The sequence below is a fragment of the Phyllostomus discolor genome, chromosome 2, assembly GCF_004126475.2.
Source record: "Phyllostomus discolor isolate MPI-MPIP mPhyDis1 chromosome 2, mPhyDis1.pri.v3, whole genome shotgun sequence".
In the NCBI taxonomy this organism is placed as follows: domain Eukaryota; kingdom Metazoa; phylum Chordata; class Mammalia; order Chiroptera; family Phyllostomidae; genus Phyllostomus; species Phyllostomus discolor.
This window is the reverse complement of record NC_040904.2, coordinates 11,779,240-11,805,120: the sequence shown is the minus strand read 5'-3', so window position 1 is coordinate 11,805,120 and position 25,881 is coordinate 11,779,240. Positions and strand designations below refer to the sequence as shown.

The window sequence follows — 25,881 nt, the reverse complement described above, 5'->3', positions numbered from 1 at the left end:
CAGCTCCTAGAAACTCCAGACCTTAATGCCTTTTCTGAATAACAGAAGCCCTCGCTGTATTCTCCCTTTAAAACGTTCCATGCTCCAACAATCACTTGGCTTTGTTTGCTTGTTTTCAATACGTTCTTAAATTTTTTATTCGCAGGTGACATGCAATAGACTAGTTTTGGGTGTGGAGCACGGTGACTAGAAGTAACTTGTTTTTCATATGAATGACCAAACAAAGCAGAAACAGACTCATAGACACAGAGAACAGTCTGATGGTTGGGGGGCAGAGGGAGTTGTTGGGTGACAAAGGCGAAGGGACTGAGAAGATTACAAAATAGTCACAGGGATGTAAAGTACAGCACAGGGAATGTAGTCAATAATATTACAATAACTATGTACGTTCCCAGGTGGGTACTAGAAATATCAGGAAGGACACTTTGTAAACTATGTGATTGTCTAACCGCTGTGTTACTTGTTTTTTTCCCCAACTGAGTTCTTAGCAGTGTCACCGTCCTTATCAAAGTTCCCTTTATTTCACTGAGTGTCTGAGAGACAAACTCTACTAAAATAATTAGTGTGAAGAGTATTTGCTTTTTAAATTATTTTTCATAAGCATTTCCACAGAGGAGATATTTGTTAATAAAATTATACAATAATGATGCTATTTGTGGCAGAGTCCGCTATCCGCTCACCGAAATATCTTTTACTCCTCTTCCCGGGCACACTGGGTCACGCCCAGGGTCACTGGAAACTGCATGGTGAAGAGCTTAGATTTGCCGGGTTCCCTGAATGACTGTGGAGAGGAGGGTTGCCTTGCTAACCTGTTAACTGTTATGTGAGCCACACGGGAACTTCAGTTGTGTTTATATTACAAAAATAGAGGGACTTATTTGATACAGCAGCTGTAACTACCACAACTAATACACTATCCTTCTTTCATAATGTGACTTACCCTTTTGATGGCACGTTCCATTAATTCCCTCACAGATGAAGGTCACCAAACTTTTTCTCCTTTGATAGATGATTGGGAAGCAAAAATCAAACAACAGTTCTTTCACTAAAGAAACTAGAACCATATCCTTCTGGTATTGGCTATGGTCACTCCTATAGCTGCACTAAACGGGGTGCTTGATTGGGGCTGATATTTATAAGATGGCTTTAGGTTCACGTCTGGTGTCTCATCCATTACAACGGAAACATCTAAGGGCTGATTGAGCTCAAGCTTGTTTACTTGGTGATGGATCCTAAGAATTCAGAAATGCTCCTTAAAGCCTGATTCTGGGATCACACAGTTTCATCTCTGTGAAGGTCAGCCCAGATTCAGTGGGAGGGGGAACAGGTTCCCCCACTGAAGATGAAGTAGCATGTAACCACCGATGGGGGAGGCTGGGCAGCCATTCTTCAGACAACTTATTGCAACAATTCACATCATTTCTGCAGATAGAATCCCCTTGCCCCACCCCCAGCACTTAAGACCTCTCTTTATCTTCATCACAAAGTGGTTCTGAGTGCTCATAGGGGAATTCTATACTTGGACACAAGAGGGAAAAAAAAGATTGATCTAAATTAACAGTTTGAGGAAAAGCTTCAGCAAGAAAAATCAACAAGCAAGACTGCTTGGGGGCAATCTTAAAATAGTTCACGTGAGAGAACATAGGGTGAGTCCAGGATGAGTAAGAAGGCTGTGAGGTGGAGAAAGAGCTGATAGACTTTTACAGTCATCCCATCTGATGAGATAAATCAACTCTATGGGGAAATATTTGGGGAAGGGCTACCTTTCTTAAGCCTTTAAATTATATCCCAGGACCTTAGCCTGGTAGAGTCATTTCTGGTAGAGTCATTTTCTGCAAGCTTCTGCTTGAAAAGGGAGTAAAAAAGATGAGGTTTAGCATGCACCTTTCAAAAAGGCATTGCACAAACTGCAGTAATACTTTCAGATGTATGCTCTGCCTCCAGCATCGGCATTTTACAACTATTCAGGGCACGAAATTAGAGCTTCTAGCAATTTTTGTCCCATTGGAGCAGGAACTTCACTATTTTATTTTATCCAAGTAGATAAATCAACCACATTTGGTGCGTGTCATGCAAGGACCAGGTGGTGAGCAATGTTTTCATATCTAAATGCAACACACATCTTCAAAACAACTTACAGAGGAATAAAAGCACAGTGAGGTTGGCATGAGAAGGTGTTACTGGTAGATTTCAAGGCAGGCTGAGTCTCCAAAATCTTCAAAGGCCAATGGAATCAAGGGGAAAGGACAAAGATGAAGGACTAATCTGCTGACACTAAAAAGAGGCACCTTTTATTTTTCCTCTTCCCCCAATGGGCTAATGTAGGGAGAAAAGGAGATTTGTTGAAGAAAGGAAAAATAAGCTCACAGGAACTTTCAAGGGAAGCCATTAGGGACTTTTTGAGAATATCTCTAACTGGCTTATTGCTGCATTTTATATCTTCTCTTTCTCCTCCCATTCTAGAACTCTCCTAACCAGACCAGTAGAAGACCTGTTTTAACATGATAAGACCTGACTAGGTTTTTCTCAAACCAAGAAAAAAAACTCAAAAATTGTCAGGAAAGGGATAAGAGACAAAGAAATAATTGAGAAATAAGCGAAAATAAGCTCTCTTCTATTATGTTCACTTTTTTCTTTTATTTTTTGTTAAAGAGACTTTTTTAAAGAATTTTTATTCATTTGAATCTGGTACTTTATTCTTTTTAAATTATATTTTATTGATTGTGTTGTTACAGTTGTCCCAGTTTTTTCCCTTTAGCCCCCCCCCCCTCCCATCACCTCTCACTGCCTCAGGCAATCCCGACACCATTGTTCATGTCCATGGGTCATGTATATAAGTTCTTTGGCTATTCCATTTCTTATACTGTATTTTACATGCCCATGGCAATACCTAGAGGGATGTGACTACCAATTTGTACTTCTTAACCCCCTCACCTCTTCACCCATTCCACCACAACACTCTCCCATCTGGCAACCATCAAAATTCTCTCTGTATCCATGATTCTTTCTCTGTTCTTCTTGTTTGCTTAGGTTTTCCTTTTTTTAGAATCAATTGTTCATAGATGTGTATTCATAGTTTTGATATTCCTTTTTTTAAAGGAAGTCCCTTTAACATTTCATATAATAATGGTGTGGTGATGACAAATTCCTTTAGATTTTTGTTTGGGAAAGTCTTTATCTGCCCTTCAATCTAAATGATAGTGTTTCTGGGTAGAACAATCTTGGCTGTAGGTCTCTGCTTTTCATGACTTTGAATACTTCTTGTCAATCCCTTCTAACCTGCAAAGTTTCTTCTGAGAAATCAGCTTTCATTATTATGAGAACTCCCCTGTAAGTAACTAACTTCTTTTCTCTAGCTGCTTTTAAGATTTTATCTTAATCTTTAACCTTTGGTATTTTAATTATGATGTGTCTTGATGGGGTCTCTTTGCATCTATCTAGTTTGGGACTTTCTGTGCTTCCTGGACTTGCATGTTTATTTCCTTCACCAAATAGGGAAGTTATCTTTCATTATTTTTTTAAATAAATTTCCAATTTCTTGCTCATTCTCTTCTCCTTCTAGCATCTCTGTGATGCAAATGTTGGAAGGCTTGAAGTTGTCACAGAGGCTGCTTACACTATTTTTTTTTTGATGCTTTTTTTCTTCTTGCTACTCTGATTGGTTTTTGCTTCCTTATGTTCCAAATCATTGATTTGATTCTCAGCTTCATCTACTCTACTGAGGTTTCCTTCTAATTTGTTCATTATTTTAATTAATGTATCCTTCATTCCTGACTGGATCTTTTTTGATGCTGTTGAGGTCCTCACTAAGTTCCTTGAGCATCCTTATAACCAGTGTTTTGAGTTTTGCATGATAGATTTCTTATCTTCATTGTGTTTAGTTCATTTTCTGGAGTTTTGACCTGTTTTATCATTTGGGCCACATTTCTTTGTCTCCTCATTTTGGCAGCCTCCTTGTATTTGTTTCTGTGTCTTAGGTAGAGTTGCTATGAATCCCTGTCTTGGTAGTGTGGCTTAATGTAGTAGGAGTCCTGTGACACAACCTTTCCTATCACCCAAACTGGGTGCTTGAGTGCTTCATGTGGGCTGAATGCACTCTCCTCTTGTAGTTGAGCCTTAATTGCTGTTGTCAGGTCAATGGGAAAGATTTACCCAGGCCAGTCAGCCACAAGGACTGGCTGTGACCACCAACCTTTATCCTCTGTGGAGGATTAAGTGTTCAGGGACAGGGTTGTGGTTCTCCAATGTAGTCTGTAGCTGTCCACTAGGTGTGTGGGCTTTTGGGTCTCCCTGGTGGTGAAGATCAAGGTCAGCCCCCATCTGTGTTCTTTCCAGGGACGCAAGAGCTACAAAACAATCTGAGATGGCTGCTACTTGTGCTAAGCTTACAGATTTCCATGCCGTGTTCTGAATCTAGGCTGGCTGCTGCAAGTGCTGGGCCTGGGTCCACTTAGAAAGAGGTAAGGGGGCTGAGGGCTTACTGAGGCCAACTGTTGCTTATTTGATAGAACTTAAGAAGTTGTGAAGCATGAGCCAAGCCCAGCCATTTGTATAGAAAAGTCACCATTAATAGTTTGGGTGGGCCCATAAGTTTGTTGGGACAGAGTCTCAGGGGATCTCCTGGCAAGCAGTGTTAGCCAGGTTGATGGAGTCTTAGATAAGGCACCTTCCTGCCAGCTCTGTGCCTCTGTAGGGGGAGGACTCAGAAAAGGGACAGTAGCCTCTGCTCACATTTCTGTCTAAGGGAAAGCTATCCCCCTGCTTCCACCTTGATGCCAGCATTTTCATTCCTCTCTGTTTATCACTGGTGCCTTTCAAGCTGCTACCCCGGTACTGGAGCTCAGAGGGAGTGAGTCTGAGTAAGTCTGTGTATGGGTTCTTTAAGGAGAACTGTTTGGGACTCCAGAAGTTTCTTAATTTTGTTTTATAATTGTATAAACTACTTACATGAGGTCAAAACCACATATGCAAAATAAGATGCATTCAAAGAAGCCTAATTTCTTTGTCTCCTCCAGTCTATAATGCATTTTTAATTTATATTTTATCCTTTAATTTTTTAATAAAAGCAGATATGCAGATGCAAAATGCATTTTTATTTCTCAGTTTATTAGGTAATCTGCAACATATACTGCAATCTTGGTTCTCTCTTGCTTTTTCCACTTATAATGTATCCAGGCAGTTGCTGCAGAGTAGTACATGGAGGTCATACAAAAAGCTTTTTTCTTATTTTCTTGAGGGTAACATATATACATTATCTTTATATAATTTCATTAGATTTCATATTTGGTTATTGATAATAGATATGTAGATTGATTACCTGCTGTGAGCAAATGCAAACACAATGTACACAAGCCAGGTATATTTTGTTCACAATTTTCCTACTCTAGGCAATATTGAAATTAATGTATTCTTCTTCCCTCTCTTCTACCTCTATCTCATCATGTGTTTGAAGTATTAACTTTTGCTTTCAATTATTAACAATCAGATGAATAAATTTTATGCTATTTTTTAACTTTATCCCGTATATTATATGGTTTCCTCATTCTGCCTTCACTTTTTATGTTTGCACTATATCTATATCACCAAAGGATATAGATATTTCATGTTTGTTTCCCTGGTATAGTCATTATTTATTTTGAATTCTACTGGTAAGGATATATAATTTAAGGTCACAACTAATGTTTTTATACCTCTCTAGCTGGTTACATAATTATGTTACTCTACTGCCTTCTGGCATAAAGCATTCACATAAACAAAACTGGTGATAACCTCATTTTATTTGCATTATTAGTTTATCTTACAATAATTTATCTCGATGCTGGTAAATCTGGGTTAATTTTCTCTGTATCCATTTTCTATTTCTGGGCAACAAATTACCACCAACTCAGCACATTAAAACAGCAACATGTATTTCTCACAGTGTTCATGGCTCAGGAGTCTGCATGCGGGTTAGCCGGGCCCTCTGCTCAGGGCCTCACCAGGATGGAACCAAGTCGTCCGGTACTGTGGTCTCCTCTGAAGCTCGTGGTCTTTCAAACCCCTGGTGGTTGGCAGAACTCAGTTCTGTACAGTCGAGGACTGGGATGTGCACTTTCTGGCTGGCTGTCAGTTGGGGGCGCTCTCAGCTCCAGGAGACAGTTGCCATTTTCAGCCACTCCCCACACCGTGGAAGTTTGCTCCTTCAAGGCCAACAGAAAAGCTCTGTTTTAAAAAACACTATAAACGTGTTTATTTTTCCTGAGTATTTTTGGAAGTCACTCTTTCTGTGTACTACTTGTTGAGTTGTACAGGCACTGCACGTGTAATTTTAAAAGTATTTGTAATAGCCTAAAATACGTGCAGTATAAAAAACAGTGAGAAAACCGAGGCAAAAAAAAAAAAAAAGAAAATGTAAGTAGAGAGGTAGTAATGGCATGTTCGCCAGGGTTCTCCAGAGAAACAGAACAAATAGGAGGTGGATACAAGCAGAAAGAGACTTATTGGGAGAAAATGGCTCACAGGAGTATGGGCCCGTACACGTCCGAAGTCTGCAGAGCGGGCTGCCACGCTGCAAACCCAGGAGGAGCCAACGTTGCCGTTTAAGTCCGAAGGCAGCCTGCCGGCAGAGTCCCCTCTTGTTCAGGGGCCATCAGGCCTTCGGTCCATTCAGACTTTCAACCGATGGAATGGGGCCCACCCACGTGATGGAGGGCAGCCCGCTTCCTTCCCAGTTCACCAATTTAAATATGTTTTTTTCTTTTTGTTGTTATTTTTTTTATTTTAATCACTGTTCAAGTACAGTTTTCTGCCTTTTACTCCCATTCCAGCCCACCCACCCATCCCTCCCCACCTCCCTCCCATTTTCACCTCCCCCTAGTTTTTGTCCACCTGTCCTTCATATTTGTTCCTGCAAACCCTTCCCATTCTGCCCTGAAATTCCCCCTTCTCTCCCGTCTGGTCACCGTCAGCCTGTCCTCCATTTCAGTGTCTTTGACTATATTTTGCTTGTTCCTTTGTTTTGTTGTTTAGGTTCCTGTTAAAGGTGAGATCATATGGGATTTGTCTTTCACTGCCTGGCTTGTTTCGCAAAAATATGGAACGCTTCACGAATTTGCGTGTCATCCTTGCACAGGGGCCATGCTAATCTTCTCTGTATGGTTCCAATTTTAGTATCTGTGCTGCCGAAGTGAGCACCCAATTTAAATATTAATCTTATCAAAAAAATACTATCACAGAAACATCCAGAATAATGTGCGACCGCATATGTGGGCACTGTGGCCCAGCCACATTGACACATAACTTCGACCAACACAGATAGCTAAGATGAAAGTTACACGCCCACGGCATCACGTGTAATCCTATTTATGGAGCTGCTTCACAGGCACCCTCAAAGTTCCCTACCTAACAAAGCAGAGGATGAAACAGATGTTCTCTCAGGAACATTTTGTTTTCTAATAAAGAGAAACCCAGAGCAGTTTCTCCCATGGGTCCTCACAAAGAGGACACCGCGTGTTGCGGGGAGCCACCTCCCCGCAGGCTTCCCTAAATGAATCGGTGGCGCACTTCCAACACACAAACGCCATAAAAATAATTGTATGAGGAAACTTTTTATGGCTTAATTCAGCATCATCTAGGGATGGAATTTAGAATATTTCCCAAGACACGTAAGTCACAAATTCTTTAGTCAGTTCTCCATGGATAGTATTACCCCCAATTTTTTTAACCAAAAATTGCATAGCAGGGAATTTTAAGTTATATTCTCTGACTCACCTTAAAGTCGTACCACATGTAGACAGGTAGGTGATAGCTAGCAGGTTGGTATGCTTTCATGGGCCCACAGGGAGACGAACATCCCCTTATTAAAATGAGAAGCACGACCAAGACTCAGGCTTGCATAGACTCTCATTGACTGCCGTGGGGAGTTGATCCAAGGTAGTGACCCCGAGCAAATCCAACACTTTACCCAGTTCTGGAGCTGCTGCCAACATGGGCAAGTAAGCAATGAAGTCCCCAGAGTTCTCCACTATAGACTACAGCTTCGAGTATTTTAACATGGAAAATGTGATCGGTAGTTACGAATGACCACAGCACCCATTTATAATGTCCGTAAAGCAACCATACAATAATGACTATTAAACCCAGATTTTAAGCTATGTTTGCTTTCTAGTGACTCTTTCTAGGGAATCAAAACCAAAAAGCTTTGTTATGTATAGATTTTTTTTCTATAGCCTACTAAGAAGTTAAGGAATAAGAAAGACATATCACTTAGATTGGTCCAGGGTTGAAGATTGTCCTGCTGTCCTGACAAAGTTGCTGTAAATTCCATGAGTGGTAGGAAAAGTAAACTAGAAGAAGCATGTTAGTCTGGAGAACACAAGGGAGCCAAGAAATTGACAGAAATTGACAGCCATGGAGCCAAGAAATTGACAGAAATTGACAGCTGTAAGTGGTAAGCAGAGAGTGAGAAAAGCGGGAACAGTAAAATAAAGGGCCTTTCTGTTAACATAGGGAAATTTCAGTCTTCCATTTCCCAGGAGACCCAATTTCATTCAGCTAGAATCTCCAGTGTTGGTAACAAATTAATTGCTGATGAGAAATGAAGGAAAGCTTTTAGGGTGGGAAAGTTTAGGAACTATGAACATAGAGTTGCCTAAGACTCCATGATTACAAAACCAACATATGCTCACAAACTAGAAACGGAACTTCAATGATTTGCTACTTGCTACATCTTACTAGGTAAGCTGCTTGTTCCAACTGCTTGACCATCTGGAAAACAATAGCATAGCAAATTAAGTGCAAATTGGCTCATGACTAATCCATTTTGTCAAGTTAATTGAATTCTTTGTGTTAAGGACTTTGTCACTAACAATGATGACCAAGCATTGAAAGGGGAGATGAAGAAAAATTAATTAAAAGAAAATCAAAGCTTAGATTTATAGTGTGGTCCAGTTGACTAATTTCAAATGGAAAAGACTAGTGGTTGAGAAAGCCGTTAAAATTTCACAGAAAATCACTTCCAACAGAAATATCACTTTTGATTGCTCTTTTAAATGAATATTTTGTTTACAATCATAATTTTAAACAGAAAGTTTTCTTTCCATTGCGGCTACTAATGTGTCTGAGTGCCTTGTGTGTTCTTCTCCAGCTTTGTGAATAAAAGGTCAATGAGGAGATAAATTACTTTTTGAACACATTGTTGTGGGTTGCACCGCACCCCCCAGAAGTCCGCATGTTGCAATCTTGGCTCCCAGTGCCTCAGAATGTGACCTTGTTGCAGCTGGAGCTGTCACAGAAGTAATTACTTAAGATATACTCATACTGGCATGAGCTGGGCCCCTAACCCAATACCGCTGGTGTCCTGTGAAAAGGGAGAATTTGGACACAGACGTGCGTACAAGGAGAACACCAAATGAACGTGAAAGCAGACACTGGGGCATGAGTACAAGCCAAGCAAAACCAAAGATCGTCAACCAACCACCAGAAGCTAGAAAAGAGGCACGGAACACCGTCTTCCTCAGAGGCCTCGGGAGGAAGCGACCCCGCTGATACCTCATTCTCAGACGTCTAGAACTGTAATTCAACAAATTCCTATTGTAGTTTGTGGTATTTTTGTTATGAAATCCCAGCAAACAAATGCGTGCACTCCTGAGTAAATATTTCAGACGTAAGTAGGGCGGATTAAGAATTGTGTTCATGAAGTTAGTACCTCTAAGTTAAACCAAACCCCTGACCTAAATAAGATACGGCAGACCAGGGCCAAGAATAAAGACACTTCTCTGTTCTTCGTGGACATATGACAAACGGGGAAAAACGCTAGCACAAGGAGTGGCGGTCTTGTGTGCTTGTTATTCAGCTCAGACTTCACACACCATTTGCTGACTCCTCTGCCTTTATTCCAAGACCAGCTAAGAGAAGGGGGTGGCTGCCTTTGTTGAGAGAGTTTGGGTTCCATCCAGCCAGGTAACACGTGGTGAGCCTCCCACCGAAAGGTCACAGTACCACTTCCTGACCCCTGTGGCGCATCTCTTCCCTGAGGGACTGCTGAGAGGAATGAAGAGCTGTCCCACAGCAGGCAATGGAAGGCAGGAGATCAACAGACATCACCATTCCCGTGTAATAAGTGAAAACCCAATGCTTAATAAAGAGGAAGTGTTCTCTGGCCCTGGCTGGTATAGCTCAGGTATAGTGGTATAGTGGATTGAGTGCAGGCCTGTGAACCAAAGCATCACTGGTTTGATTCCCAGTCAGAGCATACGCCTGGGTTGCAGGCCATATCCCCAATATGGTTTGTGCGAGAGGCAACCACACATTGATGTTTCACTCCCTCTCTTTCTCCCTCCCTTCTCCATCTCTCTAAAAATAAATAAATAAAATCTTTCAAAAAAGAGGAAGTGTTCTCCATGGGCTCTTGCAGCTCATAAATAAGAGGCATCATCTAAGTGTAGGAGAATGGAGAGAGAAGAGTTTATTCAAATATAAATAGGTGGTAGGCCATGTCTTGGTCCTCAGTAATATAAGGAGACATTAAATAACTTTGGTGGGGAAAAGTCTTATGATCTGTGTATGTCTTAGACGCCCTACTCATAGGGCTGTGAAGAAGATGATTAAAGGAATTTAAGATTGGTGATGCGGAGACCCCATCCTGTTACTGCAGTAATCTTATGGTGAGTGATGATGGCTGAACCATGGTAGTGACAGTGGTAAGAAGGGACAAGATGAGATACGCAATATATCTAGGATACATTGGCTGGGGCACAGGGAATAATCTATTAAAATTACCAGGTCCCTGGCTTGGACAACTACATTTATGTGGTATTATTACCAGGCATGTGAGGTAGACACTGAAGGTCAGTTTGGGGAGGATGCGGGGACCAAGCTGAGATGTCTGTGGGCCACTCTCTCGGTGAGCCCTGGAGCACACTTGTAAAGTTTTATTTTCATGATATGGCAAACACGCATTGTGTCAACTAGGCTAAACCTCCATTCTCCAGGTTATCCTCCCTGCATTAGTCTTGTGAGCGTGGGCCACAAGAGACATCTTAAATGAAATGTGTAAGACAGGAGTGAAGTAGCAACCGGATGATGTTTACTCTCCAGAGGTTGGAGGTGGACATGAGATGCTGTAGCGACACACGTGCATTCTATCTGCTGACCCATCTCAGCAGTGACAGCACGCAGCACTTGACCCTGCACAAGCTGATCCTGCCACAACTCCTTCTTCAGCCTTGGGTCTCTGGCCCCTGGGCCAAGCGAATGTCAAAGGGCGCCAGCTTCTTCTACAAGACACCCTCTTTGGCATCAGCTTCTTCTGCAAGATGCGCCCTTTACCCAGGAGGAGGCTTAGAGGCAGCAAGAGATTGATGCAGGTTCCAGTCCATCTTCATGCGTCCACTGGGCTCATGGGGTCCAGGTTTTCCTCGTAGGTTCTGGCTTTACTGTTCCAGCGTGGCTACACTTTCTGTCCTGAATACCCGATCTGGTGACTTCAGGCTACAGTATCAGATACAGAAAAACGAGTCTCCCATATACTGTTGAACCAACTCCTAAAACTGCATCAGGTCAAATCTCTATAGAAAGTCCCTAGGACTTCTCTGCTTCTCTGGTTAACCCTGATAGACACCTGAGTGAAGCTCTCACGGAGCCCCACCCCCATCACTTTGCACAGCGTTGAATACATAGTCCAGTTCTCCAGACCCTTTTACCTTGGGACAAAAGGTCAGAAGTTTTAGGTTTTACCAGCCTAGGGCACCATTGTTCATTTGTAGCATTAAGTCAGTGCTGTATCTCCTCAAGCTGAGAAACAATTTGTAGAACAGATGGACAGTTTAAAGCAAGGGTTAGTAAATGTTTTCTGCAAGAACCAGAGAGTAAATATTTAGGATTTATAACCCATAAGGTCTCTATCACCACTATTCAGCTCCCCCTATTGAGCAAAAGCTGCTATAGGCAATACGTAAATGAAAGAATATGTCTGGATGTAAATAAAATTTAACTTACAAAATCAGACGATGTATTGGTTTGGTCCATGGACTATGGTTTGACACCCAGTTTAGACAAAATAATATAAGTTCTTTACCATAAAGGTGCACTTCGAAAAGTTATCCAATGCATTTAACATGGAGAAGAAAATTAAAGTCAGGGTCAGACAGCCTGGGGTCAAATCACTACTCTACACTTTCTGATGCTTCTTGTCCTCATTTTATGTGGAGACAGCAAGGCAAGTGCCGTGTTGACTGTGTCCACAAATTCTTTGACATGCCTGCTTTCAAAAGGTAGCATTTGTTTTCCCTTAAACATGGACTAAACATAGAGACTTATTACTAACAAATACAATGTTGCAAAAGTGGCATTTATGTAATTCCCAAGGCTAAGTTAGAAAAAGATGATTCAGCTTCAACTTGACTCTCTCTTAAGCCACTCAGTCTTAAAAACCCAGCCACCCAGCTCTGAGAAAGCCAAAGTGGCCAAAGGGAGAGGTCACGTATAGGCGCTCTGGCCATAGCCCCAGCAGAGGTCCCAGGCAATAGCCAGCATCATCTGCCAGACATGCAAATGAGCAAGCCATCAGATGATTCTTGTCTCCAGCCTTAGGGCCGGTCCAGCTGAAGCCAAGTGAGCAGAAACATCTGTCTCCACAAGTTCCAGCTAAATTGCCTAAAGTTACCGTATTTTTAGGACTATGAGACGCACCTAGGTTTTAGAGGAGGAAAATAAGGAAAAAATTGAAGCAAAAAATGTGGTAAAATATTTAATAACCTCCGAACCTGCTCCACCGCCACCCCCCCACACACACACACACACACCACATCAAGCCAGGTAAGCTACATTTGGACTGTAAAACGCACCCCCCTTTTCCTCCCAATTTTGGGGAAAAGTGCGTCTTATAGTCCAAAAAATACAGGTAAATAAAATAAACATTGTCCTTGTTTTAAGCTACTAAGTTCAAGGTGAGCTGTGACATAGAAACAGATGACTGGAATACAAAGATGCCCGGAGACTCTCCAGTTATCATCATAAGAATCTCTCGGACTTCCGGCAAGATGGAGGAATAGGTGGGCGCACCGTACCTCCTCGCACAACCAAGAACAGAGCAACAATAATTTACAACAATGATTTGCAGTCATAATATCAGAACTGTCGGAGGATTTATCTAAATGGAAGACGGACAGCCTAGAAGTTGAAGTAGACCCGTACATCCAGACTGGTAGGGGACTACGAGCCAAGCGAGCAGGCGTGGGGCTGGCGCGGGTCGCAGGCGCGCGGAGGTCGGGGGAAATTTGGTGCAGAATCGGCGCGACAGCAATCCGGGACGCAGGAGCGAGCACAGCGGTGTAGCGGTGATCCCTGAGTACGCAAGCGGCGGCTGGGGGAATCAGTGGGGCAGCGACTGGGGATCAGGGCAGAGCTCACAGCCCAGAAGCCCAGGGAAGTGTCTGACTCCAGGAGAACGGAAGGGTCGCCATTGATCCCTCTTGTCCCCGCTCCCGCCCCTGCCCCCACATATAACGTCACAAGCTAGCGACTGGGGCGCCCAGCACTGGTGAACACCTAAGGCTCCGCCCCCCACCGTAACAAGAGCGACCAGACCGGAGAAAAAATAAATAAATAAGTAAAATAATAGGAGAGACAGGGAAGACGTAAGATATGTTTCCAGCAGAACAGATCAGACCCCCAGGACTCATCCTTTTGAGTGACCAAGAAATAGCCAATCTATCAGATGCACAGTTCAAAACACTGGTGATCAGGAAGCTCACGGAGCTGGTGGATTTTGGATCCAAATTACATGAAAAAATGCAGATTACCATAAAAGGGATGCAGGAAGACACACGGAGAAGAGCCAATTGTGAAAGGAAGGAATCCGAATCTCAAAACAACACAGTGGACCAGAAGGAAGATAGAATCAACCAAGCAGGAGAGCATGATGAAATAAGAATTCAAAAAATCGAAGAAAAGCTTAAGACCATCGAGGACGCCTTTAAACGTTCCAACATCCGAATTATAGGGGTACCAGAAGGGGAAGACCAACAAGTGGAAAAGTTATTTGAACAAATAATAAAGGAGAACTTCCCCAAACTGGCAAAGGGAACAGTCTTCCAAGAAATCCAAGGAGCGCAGAGAGCCCCAAAGAAGTTGGACCCAAGAAGAAACACACCAAGGCACATCATAATTACATTAGCCAAGGTAAAAACGAAGGAGAGAATCCTAGAAGCAGCAAGAGATAAGGGGACAGTAACCTACAAAGGAGTTCCCATCAGACTGTCAGCTGATTTCTCCAAAGAGACCTTACAGGCAAGAAGGGGCTGGAAAGAAATATTCCAAGTCATGAAAGACAAGGACCTACATCCCAGATTGCTCTATCCAGCAAAGCTCTCATTTAGAATGGAAGAGAAGATAAAGTGCTTTTCAGATAAGGTCAAATTAAAGGAGTTCATCACCACCAAGCCCTTACTTTATGAAATGCTAAAGGGACTTATCTAAGAAAAGAAGATAAAGAAAAGACATGTATAGTAAAAGGACAGCAAACTCACAATTATTAACAACCACACCTAAAGCAAAACCAAAAGAAACTAAGTAAACAACTAGAATAGGAACAGAACCACAGAAATAGAGGGCACAAGGAGGGGCTAGCAGTAGGGGTGGGAGGAGGAGAGAGGGGGAAAAGGTATAGAGAATAAGTAGCATAGAATGTAGGTTGAAAATAGATCGGGGGAGGGCAAGAATAGTACGGGAAATGTAGAAGCTAAAGAACTTATAAGTATTACATATGGACATGGACTAAAGGGGGGGAAGGTGGGTGGGAGAGGGGGTACAGGGGGGAGGGGAGTGAAGGGGGAAATGGGACAACTGTAATAGCATAATCAATAAAATATATTAAAAAAAAAAAAAGAATCTCTCAAACTTATTGACCTGCTTGCTCAGATCTTAGCTTCATGCACAAGTATGTGCGTGCAGCTGACTATTGAAGGGAGTTTCCCAACCATGCAAAGACAGGACAGATAAAATAGCCAAGAATACTATCAAAAGCCACAGAGAAGATTTAAGAGGCAGAACCCAATGACCTAACCTGGAATTTGACACAACTCCGGCCTTGACACTTCTCTTTCAAAAACAATGTCATAGGACTTCTGATGACCAGGCTAGATCAAGATTAGAGCTGGCCAAACCATCTTCATAGGAAGTGAAACACCACTGAAAACTAATAGGCTAGCGTACTTTGAACTAAAGAGCTGGCCTTTACTTTCTTTTAGCCAGAGTGCTTTTCAACAGCAGTGTAAATCAAATTATAGAAGTTGGCTCCTAAAGGATATAAATAGCTACAGATCCATTACAGTTGGCTTATTTAAGGTGAATTCTTAAGTTCAAGACAATGAGATGGAGCCTGGGTTTCAGGGAAACAGAATATGTGCACCCTTGATCTGACCATTTGGAAAGAAGACCCTTATGTTTGAGATGATTCTTTTGTGAGGATGGAGATGGTACTGAGAATGAAGGTCAAGTGAGAGAATATACCTAGCAACATGGGACTGTAGTCTGAAGTGGTGATGTGTGTATGTAGGTATGAGAACTGAGGGTGATGCTTATGTCAGTAGATATGAGTGAATATGAACATTGAAATTAAAGGGTAAGCCTTAAAAAGAATGGAATCGTTTCCCAAAACTAAGCACTTCAGTGACACTGACCTACTTTCTTTTTCTCCAGCTTGATATTCTGTCCCAAAATGCCATCACTTTGCCACTCTGGGATCTCGTCCTGGAATGTCCTCAGGGTAGTGTTTTGAAATGGAAAAAAAATATCAAGTCATGCAGCCCTAGATTTGGAGGTCACATCTGCCTCTCTCTAGTTGTGTAAACTTCAGCTTTTGTTATTTTTACCATAAATTTCAAGACCTGTACAATGGGGATAAAATATCTACCCATATGGTGGTTATACGGTTTGAGTAAGGCAATATTCATGAAGCATTTACCACAATATTATAGGATAACATGTAGGGCAAGTTCAGTAAAGGATAGTTTCCACAGAACCCCTAATCCCCTACCCAGTGACTCCTACTTACAATCCTGATGTAGTGGCATCTCTTACAGTCCTTGTCAATGACCCAAGGAAAGCTTAGCTTCTTCCTCATGGCTGCCACAGCACCTTAGCCACATTGCATTGTCTTAACGTGATGATTTGTCTGTGTATCCCGTGTAGCCTAGGGACTTTATTCATTCCTTGTGTGTTTTGTACCATCGTGATGATGGTCCAGAAGGTTTTGCTTTATAACAAAGGCATTCATAAACACATCATTTATAAAAATTAGCATGGGCTGTTTGAGAGAATTAAAATGCAGATTACTCAGCATTCGGGAATGTTGTAGTCTACATTGTAGAGGCCATTTCTCCTTCTTCTTGTCCCCATTTGCTCAATAGTCATCCTCTTTTGATTTATGGAGGTCCTCTGCTCTTCTTTAGGACCATGCCTCTCACGTCTGCTCAAGTCAAAGCTGTTTTGTTTTTTTTGGTAAACTGATATTCTTATTAATAAACTATGACCAACAAATGCAATAAAGGACCCCTGAAATGTGTAAATCCACATAGTACACATTGCCCATAGTATACATTGCAGTACTGATTGCGGAGGATGGAAAAACCACTGCCGTACAAGTTTACTTTTAGGAATGCATTTTGCTCCCAGGTAAGGTGTTATATTCAAAAAGAAATTAGACTCTCACCTTTTTACCTAAATATACATATTCTTAAACTGCTAAATTTGTAGAACTAATCATTATAATATAGCTAATGTTTATTGAGCACTTAATATGGCACAAGTACCAAACTAAAGACTTTTTACGTGTCATCTTATTTTTATCATGATGGCAAATCTCAGAGAGAGAGAGAGATGATCATTACGTCAGTCTCACAGATGAGGGAGAACAGCTGACACTACACTAGTTTGAATGGTATCACCCTGGTTTCTACATTCCATACAATTTATATATGGGCTCAACATACTTGCAGGAATTAGCCACCACCTAGAGTTTATGATATTTTCATTATTACCTGTTCTAATATTGGGTTAGTGTATCAAAGACCTACGTTAAGACTTTACTGACCATCACTAAAGGGAATTTGGTTATCTGATTGTCTCCTATCATCTTACCAGGACTCATGTGAATGAGGAAGCAGAAAAACACATTTTACGCCCTGGCTGGCATAGCTCAGTGGATTGAGCACGGGCTGCAAACCAAAGTGTTGCAGGTTTGATTCCCAGTCAGGGTACATGCCTGGGTTGCAGGCCATGACCCCCAGCAACCACACACTGATGTTTCCCTCTCTCTCTCTTTCTCCCTCCCTTCCCTCTCTAAAAATAAATAAATAAAATCTTTAAAAAAAAAGAAAATCACATTTTATTAAAAATTTAGTTTTGGGTGGCAAACACACAATGCACTATACAGATGATATATCATAGAACTGTACACTGGAAACCTTCATAATTTTATTAACCAATGATACCCCAATAAATGTATATAAATCTTTTAATTGGAAGAAGAGGAAGAAAAGGTCAAGAAAAGCTCAGGAATGAATGCTTCTTACTACAGACACTACAGGGAAGGGGTCTAGGCAGCCAGAGAGCTCCATGAGTGCAGAAAGTTTTCTGAACAGATGAAATGATCAGAGAAAGACAGGGCATTCTGGTAATCACATTTACTGACTTTTACCAAAGTTGCGGGGGTCTAAGACCTACAGTAAGCCATAGCTGCATCTACCATACTGACTTCGACTTAATAAGCAGAAAGCTGATCCAAGGTAGACTTTCCAAACGACTTACATTTAATCATAGGTCTATTGCAACTCAACAAAGAATTGTCCAAAGTTAAATTATTTGGTCTTTATAAACTAAATATTCTTACTGACACTTAGACCTCTCACTCTGGCACACATATTCCTTTAGGGGAGAGGTGAAGACCCCTGAGTGGGAGTCTAACATTGTGCACTAGTCTCTGAGGAGGAAACACTTGGAGCATTTTCACAGTCCATCAAATGTGGATTCTTCTCTCTCCCTGGTGTCATCCTAGGCCATCACTGTGGACTGGATCCAATAGGAGCTTTTTCATTAGAGCAAATTCCAAAAACTTGACCTTCCAAAAGGATGACAGCAGAGGGAGAGCACGCTGTGCTGGAGTGGGAGCAGTGGCCGTGGAGGAATGAAAGACAAAAGTGCATAAACTCCCACTCTGCGATTAGCTCCTCCAGAACTTTTACTATCCATACCCTTAATAAGAATGCCTGTATGAAAATTTTATAATTCAAAACACCAATATGTTATCCCTGATGCTTGTTTGACTACCTCATCCAAACCAACTATAGACATTTTAGCTTTGTATATTAGGTATCTCAAGTATATTGAGGCTGATAAATCTAGTGGTATCGATCAATGATGTGGCAAGAACTGGACCTGGAATTCTAATTCATATATTCATATACTTAACACCCTACAATTTTGCCATGAGACATGATGATGAAATTAAAGACATCATTTTTAAAATCATATGGTCCTAAATTTAAAAGAAGCCTCTAATATTTTAAGATACAACAATAATTAACCTATTTGCACCTTATTTTCTACATATTTAAAATAAAAGTTATAGTATTTTTCCTGTGATATCATTTTGACAATTAGAGATAAATATTATAAAATACATGAGGCATATAGTAGACATACAATAAAATTATTAAGACTATTGAAATAGAAAAATACAACAGAGAATATAAAACAAAGATTTGGTTTGAAATTACTAACAAAGCTTATAAACCCTTAAAAGACTGATTTTTAAAAAAGAAATGAAGGAAAGGAAAGGAAAGAAAAGAAAGGAAAAGAGAAGAGAGAAAGGGAGGGGAGGGAAGGGGAAAAGGGATGGAAGGAGTGAAGGAAGGAAGGAAAGGAAAGGAGAGGAGAGGAGAGGAGAGAAAGGAGGGAGGAAGGAAGGAAAGGGAGGGAAGGAAAAGAAAGAGGGAAGGATAAAGGAAGAAAAGGAGGACAGATGAAGACAACATGAATAACCAATTACCAATATTAGAAATGAATGTGGGGATATCACTACAGATCCTACACATATTAAAAGGGTAATAAAATATTTTGAACAAAGTTATATTCAAAATAATTCAATAAATTTGACAACTGAAATTTTTTAAAAATTCCTTGAAAAAAACAACTCTCTCAAAACTGATACAAAAAGAAAGAGAAAATATGAACAATGCTAAAGAAATTGAAATCATAATTTAAAATCTTCCCCAAAATCCACAAAAAAGCTTCAGACCAAGATGGCTCCATCAATAAATTCTATCAAATATTTGCTGCCAGTCTTACATAAACTCTTTTAGAAAATATAGGGTGAGAGAATCATCAGAGAAATGTAAAATAAAACCACAATGAGATACCACCTCACGCTCATCAGAATGACTAACAATAAATGAACAACAAGTGCTGGTGAGGATGTGGAGAAAAGGGAAGCCTTTTGCACTGTTGGTGGGAATGCAGACTGGTGCAGCTGCTGTGGAAAGCAGTGTGGAACAATTCAAACAATTCAAAATGGAACTGCCTTACAATCCAGCAATCCCACTTCTGGGAATATATCCAAAGGAACCTGAAACACTAATTAGAAAGAACATAAGCACCCCTATATTCATTACAGTGTTATTTACAGTCACCAAGATATGGAAGCAGTGTGTGTCCATCAGTAGATGAGTGGATGTCCCAACGATGGGACATTTACAGAATGGAATACTACATGGCCATCAAAAGAAGAAAATTTTACCTTTGTGACAGCATGCATAGACCTGGAGAATATTATGCTAAGTGAAACAAACCAGTTGGAGAAAGACATATAACTTATGATTTCACTCATATGTGGAATCCAATGAACAAACTGGATTAACAAGGAAAATAGAGACAGACTCAGGTGGAGAGCAGGATGACACCTCTGTGAGGAGCTGGGGGAGGTGGAGGAATCAAGCAAAAAAAAAAAAAAAAGGACTCACGGACACAGGCAACAATGTTGTGATTGCCCGGGGTGGTGGAGGTGGAAGAGGGTATTATTTGGGGGATAACTGGCAATGGAAAAAATAATAAAAATAAACTATTAAAAATAATAAAAATACTAAAATCGAGAGTATAATTTATGGATAACATGTTAAAGACTTTTTAGCAACTTTTCCCAAAGCACCTTTTAATAGAAAAATAATATTCTTAAGGAGTCCATAGTCAGGCATTATTACACCCCAATGCTTCAGAAGAAAGAGAAGCAGAAGACTTGAAAGAAATGTACCAAAATGAAGAGTTAGTTTTGCTCCTACACGCAGGAAGCCACTGACTTGTTTCCACTTGTCTGTTAAAAATAATGCTGCTGTGAACAGTTTGTTCATATGTGGGGTATGCCCATGCACTCCTTTCTTCTTTTGGATATGTAACTAACAGAAGAATTGCTTGGCCAAAATGAGTTAGTCTTTTAAATGCCTTTTAATTGGTTACCTCCCTCCAACATACATTGCTTTTATGTGTAATGCTTTGCTGAATTCATGAATGTACATTAAAACTAATGTGTGAAAATGAAACAGATAAATAAAAATAAGAAAAAGAATATATAGGACGAGGGAATACTTTCCTACTGATCTTATGAGGTTTACATAAGCCAAATACCCAAACCCCATGAGGACACTACAAAAATTGAAATTAGGGAGCAATGTCCTCCATGAGCATTTGATGTAAATATTCTTATCAAAATATTAGTAAGTCAAATCCAGCTATATATAAAGGGATAATGTATCATGGCAAAGTACTCAAAACTGAATTTACATTTGTAAATCTGTCAATGTAATTGATTAACGGAACACAGTAAAAAAAATCATACAAATACCTCAATATAAGCAAAAATGTTCTTGAGAAAATTCAACATCAATGCATCGTTTTAAAAAATCTCTCAGCAAATTAGAATTACAAGGGAAGTAATCCAATCTTATTGGCATCTACAAAAAAACCTATAGTTAACATAGTGCTTAATGGTAAAATATTGAACATTTTTTCAAGATCAAGGATGTCAACTTTCATCACTTTTATTTAATATCGTCCCAGAGGTCATAACCAATGAAATAAAGTTGTTTAAAAAAAAGTGAGTTAGATTAATGGGTTAGGTTCTATAGGAAAAAAAAAATTTAGTTTGGAAGAATTGAAAAGTTTCAATTCTTCCAAAAAAAAAAAAAAAACTCACTCTAGAAAATGGAAAATGCAAACCCACCCTAAATTGTTGCCAGGAATGCCTTTGGCAGTACCCGTGTGTGCTAAGTAGTCGCTGGGCTATCTAGAGTCCTGTTAAGTGAGCCAGAGGACTTGGAAATGTTTGGATAAGTCAAGGTCAGTGTGACCCTTCATGTGCTCAGTTCTTGGGAAGACTGCTAGTTCAAATGCCCAGGAGCATTTGTAGAAAGGCAGGCAAGTGGCTGGAAACAAGAGAAATAGTTACGAAACTAGGCCAAAAGATAGGAGAGGATCATTTGTTGCTCCAGAAATTCGCAAGAAGAAATGATGGCAGCGTGGATTTATGACCATAACATAAAATAAATGAAATGCCTTGCATGTGGTTATAATTTTGAACATGCTGAGAGCTTTGAATACAATTTCTCCATATTATCTATCAGGTTGTTAGAACTTTTTAAGAAATGACAAGTTAGTTTTTAAAAGCACCCAGATCGTTGGGGATTGATTACTCAACAACAAAAAAAAGAGCTGTTTATGTGATGTGCACGGAATTTGGTTCTGCATGGTCACAGAAGCAGGCAAGATGGAACATACAGGGCGATACAAGCCGAAGAGCCTGGGGAAGTTGGAGTCAGCTTCCTGAAGCTGTGTATGTTCGGTTGGTTTTTGAAGAAGCAATAAAATATGGGAAAGGAACTGGGGTGATGCAGATGAGACCCAAAGAACAGATTTTACAACATTTTGTAACTTAAAGGGAAATGGTCACATCATGTGGTATGCTGTAAAAGAGCACATCGTTGAAATAGGACAGGAGTGAATTTACAGCCTGGCTTCTCCCTTACTACACCTGTAACTTACGAATGTGGTCTCCCCGAGCCTCAGTTCACTTCTCTGTGAACTGAGAATTAAAAGATTGCCTCACTCATAGCATTGATATATGTCGTAAGGGAGATAAAAATGAAAAGCGACTAATTCTTACTTACTATTGTTGTTACATAAACATAATAAATGAGTTTTTATGATGTTGCATAAGTACAATAAATGGTGATTTTTATTATAATTTCAAGTAAAAAGTCTAAGAAGGATATTGCTTCGCACCTCTCTGCAAACATTGTTCATCAAGCTGCATTTAACAAAATACAACATACTTTCCTCCTAAGGGCAAATTCTAACATCTTGCTACTTCTTTAAATCTTCCTTTTGTTCCACTACTCCTAACAAGACAGTGTAGCCTTCTTAGAGATAATCAAACTCTGATAGGATAAATTAAGGAAGATCCAGTGCCAGCTGCCAGCCTGGTGTATTTTGCAGTTTCTCAGACAAAAACTAAAGAAGTATTTGTTCTGGTCAGGCTAGAGTGCCTAGGATTAAGAAGGAGCCAACAGGAGTCCACACACAACAGTCCCCAGCCATGGCTGTGGCAATACAAAAACATGGTGTACTCATACAGGGTGTGGCGAAGGTGGGTTTATTCGTTATTGTATTCTTTTCCATGTGAACAACTCCAAACCTTCTTTTGCTCCACCCTCTATTGGTTGGTTCATTCTTATGTTTAAAAAAAGGAACAAATATTCATTGAACCCTCACTATGTGACAGGACACTATGTGGATGATAAAAAACACAGCCCCCACACTCAAAGCGACCCATGTCCCAGGTTGCAGATGGGAATATTTTCAACATGTCACATTCACCAGTGACTTTGAATTTATGCTGCACACATGGTTTTGTTCCATTAGACAAAACTGTGGAATGTCAGAGAAGTATCTCTTTCATTTTTTGCCTATTTTAAAATAAGTTTGTCTTACATCATCAAGATTCAGGAGTTTTAAGAATGTTCATAATACAAGTCCTTTGTCAGTTATTGGTATTTTAAATATTCTCTCCAATCTGTCACTTGTCCTTTCATTTTCTTAACAACATTTTTGATGAATAGAGTTTTAATATTTATAAAATCTCATTTACTATTTTATTCTCTTATGGCTTTCCTTTTCCTACATGTTAAGACACCTTTGTCTCTCTGTGACTGTGAAGGTATTCTCTTTGTTTTCTTTCACAAGTTCTGTAGGTTTACTTTTTACTTTTTGGTTTTTGATCCATCCCAAATTGATTTCTCTGGTCCATTGCCTTCAGATGTTCTGATTTAACATCCAAAGCCTCACTTCTTTGCCCTTGCAAATTAAGAAACCCTGCCACATTGTTGAGTAAAGCAACTTTCCTTAATATAAAATAACACTCACATATAATAACCATCATGAAACACAGAGATGAATATAACTGTAGTCACCGGACATCAAAACAACCCAAGGTCAGGGTCATCTCACCTCGGACGCTGCCTCTAGGCAGAACTTCCCTGCACAATACATGCCACTTGTGCTGGGACTTGATGCCCCCATCTTTTACTTTATCCTATTTCTGAAAGTCTTTCCTTTTCTCCTTTTCCTAGGGGGGAAAAATCAAAACATACCATGTTTTATGAAGAAAATCACAATGTAAAATCACCTTCAGAGAGTTGTGCTCTGGATAGGGGTTTTCCTCTTCGAGTGTTCAATCTGTGGTGAGCCTTCATTTTCTGGGTATGTAGAAAACCCCTGATTCACTCTTCCGAGAACTTCTTAGTTCCCAAACCTGGGAGTCATCCCTAACTCTTCCTTCTTCCTCAACCGCACATTTTGGGTTGCCAAGTAAAGTACAGGTCACCCAGTTGCATGTGAACTTCAACTAAATAATAAATTACTTAGTATGTGACATTTGAATTTCAATTAAATAATAAATTCACATTTGAATTTCAGTTAAATAATAAATTACTTAGTATGTAATCCCACTATTGCTTAGAACATACTTATACTAAAAAAATTGTTTGATTTTACATCTGAAAGTCAAGTGTAACTAAACATCCTGTATTTTTATTTGCTAAACTGGCAACCCTACCATACCCAATTCTTCACCAAATCCTCCTAATTCTACTTCCTCCATATTGTCTGGAAAAAAAAGTCCATTTCTTTCTACCTCTATTACCCCTCTTTTGAAAAACACATCCCATTTGTACCCAGAATACTTTAGTGACTTTCTAACTGGCTCCCAGTCTCAAGGCTAAATACTCTTCAGTCTTTGTTAAAGTCAAAATGGTTCCTTTAGACACAAATCTGGTCATATCACACCCCTTCAACTGTTCCCATTGTTTTTAAGATAACATCTAAACTCCAAAACTTGGTTTTCACCACTACACTGTATCTGTCCTGCTTACCTCCACATAATCATGATTTGTACTCTCCATAATGCAGCCATTTTGGAAAAATGCTTAGTCCCTTGGCTCTTTGGTTCTAATATTTTCACATAAGTTTTTCTTCCATCTAGAACATTCTTCTAGCCCATAAGTCTTACCCTTTTCTGCTTGGCCTTAGTCTGTTTGACCTCAGATGTTTTCTTTTCACCTGCTCTTCTCTTCTCCAACTCTGTATGGTAATGATTTAATCACCTCCTATTTACTTCATTAGTGAAGGAAAGATTCCCACCCTCTAATTATGGGGATGGCTGAACAGCCGACACGTGACATGGGACAAATGAGATTAACAGTAACATTAGTCTATATATTCACAGATTGAGGGCCAGGGACACCACACAGAGCCACACAAGGGTCGCACTTAAGCACAGTGAACAAATGGGGGTTGTGAGAAGCAGGCTTTATAGTGTTGAAAGGGTGAGCTGCTCCATGGTTACCACAGGCAGGTGCTTTTGGCTTGTTTGAAGCATGTGGACTGGCAGAGAATGTCACTTCTATTCAGGGGATAAGGAAGAACTGAGCATGATCCCCTTGACCCTAAAGGCTGTTTGGCGGGGGTGGCCAATATCCGTGGAAGCAGAGTGAGGAGAAGAACATGCAAATGGACCATCCAGGGCCCTTCCACTTTTATCAGATGTCAAGGCAGGACATAACACCGGGCCTTGATTTGTGGTCTTCCACCATTGCTAACCAACTTGTAAGAAAGTAGAACAGTTCATGCCTCTTTCCATAATGTCATCTAAGAAAGATTGGGTTTACCTCTCACCAAATGCAGAAATATCATTAAATGCAATGTCAAGAAAGATTGTCCAACAGTTAGAAACGGGAGAAGCAGATGACCAGGTGCCCTTTCCCTGGAGTTATGGACTCCAGGACTCCAGAGGTCATTGGTTTCTATTGAACTATGTTGCTGTGGCTTTGTTTCTAGTGATTTAGGCTATTTTAAAGTCCTGCTGGGGTAGAAGTCAAGCTGTAGAAAATTATGGTAATGCAAATGATTCTTGTCCATATCAATGCAAATAAATTTTGATTCTAAAATATTCATTTCCTGTCTGTAGATGGCCCAAAACATAGATCGTTACATGATGTTTTATCACATGATAGGACATGAATTAGTTTTATGTGATAAAGTAGTAAATTGATCATTTCAGCATCCCTGATTTCATGTGTATGTGCATGAGTATATATGTGTATATGTGTGTATGTGTTTATATATATAATATTTACATATTCTTCAAATTCTCATTTGAACATGTTTAAACACATTTGTAGGTCTCATTAATTAAGGAGTTTAGTACCATCTTTGATACATGTTTTCATTTTCATGAGTCATAATGTTTTTTGAAAATTATGCTGTAAGCCCTGGCTGGTGTAGCTCAGTGGATTGAGC

At 40.2% G+C, this 25,881-nt stretch overlaps 1 long non-coding RNA gene and 1 other non-coding gene across 2 annotated transcripts in view; both read right to left on the bottom strand.

The window, feature by feature from the left end:
• Positions 1-7,066: 7,066 nt before the first annotated feature.
• LOC114491148 lies at positions 7,067-7,173 on the bottom strand. The gene has a single exon (XR_003683963.1). It is a non-coding gene; the product is annotated as a U6 spliceosomal RNA (small nuclear RNA).
• A 1,027-nt stretch (positions 7,174-8,200) lies between these two features.
• LOC118498777 overlaps positions 8,201-25,881 on the bottom strand; it is a 56,433-nt gene continuing 38,752 nt past the window's right edge. Inside the window, exon 3 of the long non-coding RNA XR_004901233.1 lies at positions 8,201-8,292. This is a non-coding gene — a long non-coding RNA (uncharacterized LOC118498777). The remainder of the gene's footprint in view (positions 8,293-25,881) is intronic.